The 8,165-nt window shown below is 30.9% G+C and overlaps 1 non-coding gene across 1 annotated transcript; it reads left to right on the top strand.

Moving 5' to 3' along the window:
• Positions 2,850 to 2,921, top strand: TRNAH-GUG. The gene has a single exon. It is a non-coding gene; the product is annotated as a tRNA-His (tRNA).

The raw sequence follows: 8,165 nt of genomic DNA, 5'->3' as shown, positions 1-8,165 counted from the left end.
TTGGCCAGGCCCTTAGAGGTCACCCCATACGCAGAGCTACGCTTCAGGATTGGGCAAGGCCGCCACATGTCACGCAGTAGAGGATTGGGGTTTTTTATAAGCTCTAATACCATTCTAGTCGAGCATGTGCAAGAATATGCATTAAAATGCAAAATAATTGAAAAAAGACTAAAATGCTCATTTTAAAACTGGGAAAGGTTAAAAACGTCCATAATTCTGCCAGATTTGTAAGGAGGACTAAAATTGCGATCTTTTTGGAACTTACAAGACTAAAATTGCTAATCATAGAGTTACAGGACTAATAACGCCACCCCCTCCTTAGTTACAGGATTAATTTTGCAATTTTTTTCATATATATGCATATATATAAAGTAAATTATTGCCACTTCCTCTGAGGTTTGACATAATTGTAAATATTTTTTTGTTGTTTGCAAAACTATAAATATCTTCCTGATTTTAACGTCCATCTAACAATGAGCCCATTCATCAAATTTTTGTGTTGCACTGACCAAAATGCCCTTTTAAATTAAAATTTTATATACTTTTTAGAATTTTTTTTAAAATACTATTATGAATTAATATTCCCTATGGAATATTTTACCCACTCTATTTTTTTATACATTTTTCTAAATATTTTTTTTTTAAAATTTCAACAAGGATAAAATAGTAATGTCTATTTCAACTTCTAAGGCTACATAATTATTTTCTATTTGAGGGGGGTATTTATAATTTTTTATACAATAAGGGATATTAGTAAATATTATATCAAATATCAGTGGAGGTAGCTATAACTTACCCTATGTATAAGTATTTTCACCGGGCAAATATTATTAATGGGTCCATAAAGTTAATCAATTATGTGATAAATATATATATATTATAAATATTTTGGTCATTCTTGAACCAATCATATGGCAAATGAAATACACTTGTCATGTGATTGGTGTACAGTTCAGGAAAAGTAACCAGTTACATAGCTATTGTGATCATACACTTACTCTATGATTGATTTTGTTCGACCAAACCTAATCCAAATAAAAAATTTTCTTCACGTTAATTAATTCCTCTAATATTTAATTTGCTTTTTTACAGATTCTAACTTCTAGATTATGCTTTTCTCAATCATTCCAGTTACTTTTTGATGAAAATATATAGGCAAAATCGTCAAGACATAATAAGAGACTATAGAACAAAAGGTTTTATTTAATTAATTGGGCAATCAAGTTTATGATAAAAATTTGTGATATTCTTTTTGTTGGAAAACGAAGAATAAATAATAAAATAATCTCGCAATATAAAAAAACTTATGTGCATAAAATATTTAGTACATTGACGCAAAATCACAGATCGAGTGAATTTATGATAGCAGACGTATGTCGATTCATGTATCAGAATTTAGCTCATTTATAAACCCTTATCTTGATTAGATCACGAGCATATTTTTTTTGTTACCTTGAAGATCACCCACACGGATATATTCAAGATCACCCATTCTAGGCCTTGCTCCAATTATTATGGAAAATACATGAACATACCTTTCTCGCCTTAATGGATTACTACCAACGCAAACCACTTGTTTATATACTTCAAATCCATAGAGTATTTGGATAAAGTGTTCTGTGAGGAGACTTGTGTTGTGATCGCTCACTTATTGTATTTGTGTTGTTGATCACAATCATATACCCTCTTTATGAGAGTATTCAACCCTATTTCAATTAGACATTATTCCAACATACATTTGGATCTTATATAGAGCCTATTTTAGAGAAATCCTTCTCTGGAAATGCATTTGGGGGGGAGGGGGGGAGAATTTGCAATTTTCGTCCTATAACTTATGAATTGACAATTTTGGTCCTGCACGAATTGAATTTCAGAGTAAAGTCCGTAACTTTAAAAAATTGACAATTTTGATCTTTTTTTTGGCCCAAAAAGGCATGTGCGGGGCATATGACCGATAAAATTGGAGCCTCCCACCAAATGGGACCAAATGATTAAATTACGAAAATAAATTCTAAAGTATTAATTAAGATTGCCACCCCACCTAAGTTATAGGATGAAAATTACAATTTTTCTGCATTTCGGTAACTACAGACTCTATCAGATGGAATTTATCTAATAGGAGTTCTTATCCCAACATCAAATTGCAGATTTCAAATTCTATCTCCAATATAAATGCCAATTGGGTCATGAATTCACTAATTAACCTAACTCAATATCCAATACATTTTATAAGCATCTGCTATTTATTATGATAAAATTTTCAACTTAAACGGTACATATTGTGTAGTGAAAACATTCCCTTAATTGAAATAATTAAATTAATTTAAAGATCAAATAGTTTGCAGTAAAAAATTCAAATAATAAATAGAAAATTTTCAACTATTCTATAAAAGTTAGTAAATATATTGAATGACTTACTATACAAAATATGAAGTAAAAATCAACAAATTAAATTAGTGAAAGTGCTCGATAACACAGCGGATTTATAAACTCAGCAGAACAGCTGTATAAATGTTTATAAATTAAATGTTAAGGATTAGAGTAACACAAAAATCCAAACTTGGAAGGATAGTAATGATGTTGGTCCTTTTTTCTATTATATTTGTATTTTTGTAATTACATGTGATGCATAATGTGTCAATCGACTCAATCCATAACTCCTAATTAGCATTAGCAAGCATCGTTTAGCAAGAAAGCCAAAGTCTATTAGTGAGTGTTGAAATCAATTTGTTTTTCTAAAAATAAATGACTAATTAAAAGTTTAAATAAATTGATTAATAAAATTGCAAAATCGATCCTGTAATTATGAGAGTGGCAAAATTAGGGCCTTAACTATAAGATTAGCAAAAGTGGCTGTAGTTTAGTGGTAAGAATTCCACGTTGTGGCCGTGGAGACCTGGGCTCGAATCCCAGCAGCCACAATTATAGTTTTGTCTTTTTTTGTACCGATGTACTACCATTCATTTATGAAATTTACATTTATCCAAAAAAAAAAGAACTACAGGACTGGCAATTTTAGTCCTATAAGTATTGATTTTGTGACAATTTTGGTCCTTCTGACCAAAATTGGCCAAAATACCGGAGGAGAATTTGGGGCTTAGGGTTCCGACGTCTACGTGAGCCCAACTTAAGCACCCAGCAGCTTGCGGGGCTGATGATGTGGCGTGGGCGGGAAAAGATAAATATAATTTTTTTTAATTAGATAATTGGGTCAATACATATTCAACTATGAACCATTAGCAAATTGATCAATGTCAAAGGTTGTGCTTTCGAGCTCAATAAAACTGAACCCAAACTATATAAGCCCTTACTCATACTTATAAGAAAGGGTCTCCAGGATACACTACATAAAACAACAAAATCCAAGCTTCCAAGTCTAAAGCTCAATCTACGCCATGATAAAACTTTGCAACCATGAAGGTTCTACATCTTTCATGACATCAAATCCTCAAAGCTTTGATACCATATTTTAAGGTGAGTACTAGTTTACTCTAGACTTTATCATGGCAACCATGAAGGTTCTACATCTTTCATGACATCAAATCCTCAAAGTTTTGATACCATATTTTAAGGTGAGTACTAGTTTACTCTAGAAAGTCAGAGGTGATTACGCATCTGCACCAAGAATACTCTTCTAGTCTTCAGATTGTGATTTGGATACAAAAATCATGAGATTACTGAAATACTCAGAGATTACTTGAAATTTGTGTTAACAAATTTTACGCACGTTCAGTAGGACAATCTCTACTTCTAATCTCTTCCTCCTATGTCAAAAGTTCAATTCTTCTCATCTAAACACTCGACGCCACCAAAGAAGAATCGATTTACGATGAATAGAAAAAACGTTGTTTGGTGTCATCCCTACTAGTCAATCCTCCACTGATTGAGGGCAAGATCGTTTACACGATCCATTTTGATGGTTCGAACTCAGCAAGTCCTATGAGATCCAGGGGTGGCAGACGAGTCGAGCTGACTCAATTTTGAGTTCGACTCAAGATCAAAAAAATCGAGCTCGAGTCAAGCCAGCACGAGCTCAATCCTCTCTGTTCAGGCTCGCGAGCTTTTTGTATTAGCGGTTGTTAGAATAGGTAATCGGCAAGTCAATCAGTTGACCTTCTTGTAACCAATTTGTAAATGATCTTATTCAAAAAAAGTATTATTGGAATTGCTTTTTGGCCAAATTTCATCATATTTAATTCATGCATTTTATCTGTGTATATCATGGTTGAAGCCTTTAGATCGTAGAAGCTAGGGAAGTTGGGGTTTTGCATATGATGGTAACCAAGAGACCAATTTCGGAGATCTGGTCTACAATGTTCTTAGTCAAGAATTCTTAAGAAGGGGGATTGTAGGATTTTATAGAGTCTTGCACTATGTCTTGCATTCATACGATGAGTGTCGTGTTTCATTGATAATACACATATGTCGTCTAACATTTTAGTGGGTGCTTGACAGGTGATTGTCAAGTTCACTGAAATGACTTCCATGACTTGTCATATGGAGATCCTGTGTAGCATGATCGGTATGGCTAGAACTCTTAAACTTTGATAGTGCACTAGACTATAACTTGATCATGCCCAGCATAGTCTAAGGATCTATATGGTTAAATCTATCATGTTTCAGCATAGTCAAAGCATATATGGAGGTTGGTAAATTTCAAGATAGAATCCACTCCTTATCATGAGATGATAACTAACCTCATATGTTCTCTTCAGTATTTGTTCCATGAAGCCCATGACGATTGATCAAATAGAAAAAGATTTTTTTTCTTTTTTTTATGTTGATAAAATTGGATGCATAATAATTTGGATAGTTGATACATAGACATCGAAGTCAATAATGGAAATTGGTAATCAATTCCATATCCTAGACTTTGATTTGGAGGTTAGCAGTAGTAGGACTGTAGCTCACAGGTTCATGCTAAATTCACCTAATATTAGTCCCATGGATCGTTTCTTGACGGTCACCAATATGCAATAGGTACCTTCCAATTGAGTAATTAATTTGAGGACGATTAAATTATGATAGGATCTAATTTAATATCGAGCATACAAGTTTTTAATTAAATTGTATACTTTTACAAATCCAAATCTAACTAAAAATGAATTTAAAGAATCACATACAAATTCTTGACGATACCTATGTTTGAAAATACGTTACATTCTTTTGACTTGTTGAAGCTAATACATTTGAAAGTTTATTAGGATATTCTTTTACTGCGCTTTTGTAGCAAGTGCATTCATATTTTACATTAGACTTATGTATTGTTTCAATTGTTGGCTTGCTATGTAGTTATTATTGATTTCTTTATGTTAAGTTTACTTTCCTTATGTTTATTATGGACATGTATTATTGTTATTTTTCATTTTAGAAAATGGGTTTGTAAGTATTTTTCAGCAAAAAATAAATCACTAAAAGTTACCATTAGTAAGAAATCGAATTTTTCACAATAACTTGTTGTGACAAATATATTATTATGAATAAACTTAAAATATTATTCATTTTGAGTTTTAGTAAAGACAGTATGTTCTCAGTATAAGTACGTTTTCATAATGAAAATATTATTGCAAGTCAATACTTTTAGCAATGAATACATTTTCTTTTGTAACGATGTCATAAACTTTTGTGAGTACAAAGTTGTTACTATAACTAATACTATTGTAAGGAATCATAATTTGTTTCGAATACATTTGTGATGACAAAGTCACTTTCGTTGAGCTTCAATTTTTTGATTGAGGCATGAAAAGATGGGATTGAAAATAAAACATTTTTACTTTTACTTCAAATCCTATCCCTCCCAACATTTGGGATGTTCATAGTTGAATTTTGAAGTAATTAATTAAAAATCCAAACAAATTAGCTAATAATTAATTCCAAATTAAAGTCAATGACAAATTTAAGTTTTTCATATGTTCAAGATAATAAATTTGCAGTAAGCCCTATACCAAAATCGGTCCTTATGCATTTTTACAGACCGATCGAAGAAAAATACAAAATTTTGTTTTATTTTGGATTGACTAACTGGAAAAATATATTTAAGTACAACTCATTAGAGACTAATCCATGTCAAAGTCCACTGTGTTCAAACCGAATAGAGGTGGACTCAAACTATTTAATCCTTATTCATGCATATAAGAAGGGGCTTCAAGAACAAATCACTGTCATAGCGTAAAATCCAACGCTCTCTATCACTTCCAAGCTCTACAACTGTGAAGGTTTTACGTTTTCCTTACCACTACATTCTCATAGTCTAGTTACCATATTTCGAGATGACTCGTGGTTTATACCATAAAATTAGAAGAGATTACGTATCCACATCCAAAAATATACTTTCAGTCTTTGAATCACAATTTGAAAGGAAGAAATATACAAGAAATAGTTATAAACTATTTCCACCCCAAAGACCTAGTCCGTCTTTGTTCTCTACTTATTCCAAGCTTTTCAGATCGAAATACTCAAACATATGTACGTGTAATTTTGACCTGCATCACTGTCTTATTTCTGTTCTCATCAAAGTAGAAAAAAATCCTAATACATGTCGGGACTTTAGTATATGCTTACGAGTTTGTACATGTCCAAAACGCAATGAATTGTGTCCAAAATAGCAAAAGAACCCTATCTTTGAAGGTTCAATTTGGAATCAATATATTTTTGTACCAAATCAACTATCGCTTTCAATTTGATACACTAGTAGTTGTGGTACGCTGTTTTTGTGTGCATATAATAAATAATCTTCTGCTCTTTAAAATATATTATGCATAAGAGTAAAATATATAAATCAATACATTATAATTTAAAAAAAAACTAATTTACGAGTTAATGTAAAATTTAAGAAGTTGAATAAGTAGTTATCTTATAGCTGAAGGACTTTTCTTACTTCACAAAAAAATTGGTACGACAGTGTCATTAATACCGTTTGTAGTGTGGAACTCATTTTTTTTTTTTTTTAATAAAAGTATAGATATTTTAATATTCCTCACATGTACGGACCAAGACGTTATTAATACATATTAAGCGAATTAAATTTTAAAATGAAAGTTTCAATAGAAAAGATTTAATTTTTTCACTCCCTTCAAACAAAATTTATTTCATTTTTTTAATATGAGATTGGGAAACCGATAATGGGAAAAAAAAAAAACACATCAACGGTGTTGTCCGCATGAATTTCATGGCACGGGTAATTACATTAGTTATATACTAACTGAAATGCAGATAAGAAAACCATTTTCTATTGTCATCTTTCTCGAAAAATCAGTTCTCTTTATATATATATATATATATATAATTTTCTTTAATTTTAATATGGACAAATTAGATGCATAACGTGCATAGTTATCTATGTGTTTTCACTTTAGGGGAAACCCCTGAAACTATGATTAGAACAATTTAGTCCTCGTAATTGCACAACTCCCATTAAAACTGTTGTAAAAATGGTGTGATTTGTATTTAAATTATCTTAAAAGATATAAATATCAACAGAATAATTTATTACAATATATAAATTGAACAAAATTAAAAATTAATGAGTTGCATCGGTGGAGAGTGGTGACGTTTGTTGCTGTCCTAAAAAGATGATTCCTTATTACGTGGAGGTATTATTGGCTGACCATGAATTTAGGATAAAACTCCATTATCTCATAATAGTACTATAAATTAAGTTTATACAAGAAATATAGATTCTAAAAGTTTTAATATTATTAATGCCTAAAATATGTACATATAAATTTTAAAAAAATATAAACATTTCAATAATATTATTGTCTAATATTTATAAAATAATGATAGTATTATTTTTAAAAAAACATACTTTTTTAATATTTTAAAAATGGAAAAATGCAAACAACCCCCTTGTGATATCGCAAATGAGCAAATATCCCTTTATGAAAGAAAAATAGCGATTTTCCTCTCTGTATTTTATAAAATACAACAATTTGCCCCTTATGATTTAAAATGTACAGGATGATAAATTGCTATATTTTTTTATAGGGGGTAATGTGCTTATTTTTAATATTACAGGAGAGTAAATTGCTATTCACCTTTTTAAAAATATTACCATATATATCAGGTCCAATGGGGCGAGTCTTAAATTCTGAATAACGCGTCCAAACTTGCCCATTGTCATCCCTAATCTTATGCGAACTTGCCTGCATCATCCCTATTCTTGA

Source organism: Sesamum indicum, linkage group LG3 (assembly GCF_000512975.1).
Source record: "Sesamum indicum cultivar Zhongzhi No. 13 linkage group LG3, S_indicum_v1.0, whole genome shotgun sequence".
NCBI lineage: Eukaryota > Viridiplantae > Streptophyta > Magnoliopsida > Lamiales > Pedaliaceae > Sesamum > Sesamum indicum.
The sequence above is the reverse complement of the archived record's forward strand: the minus strand, read 5'-3'. Positions and strand labels throughout refer to the sequence as shown.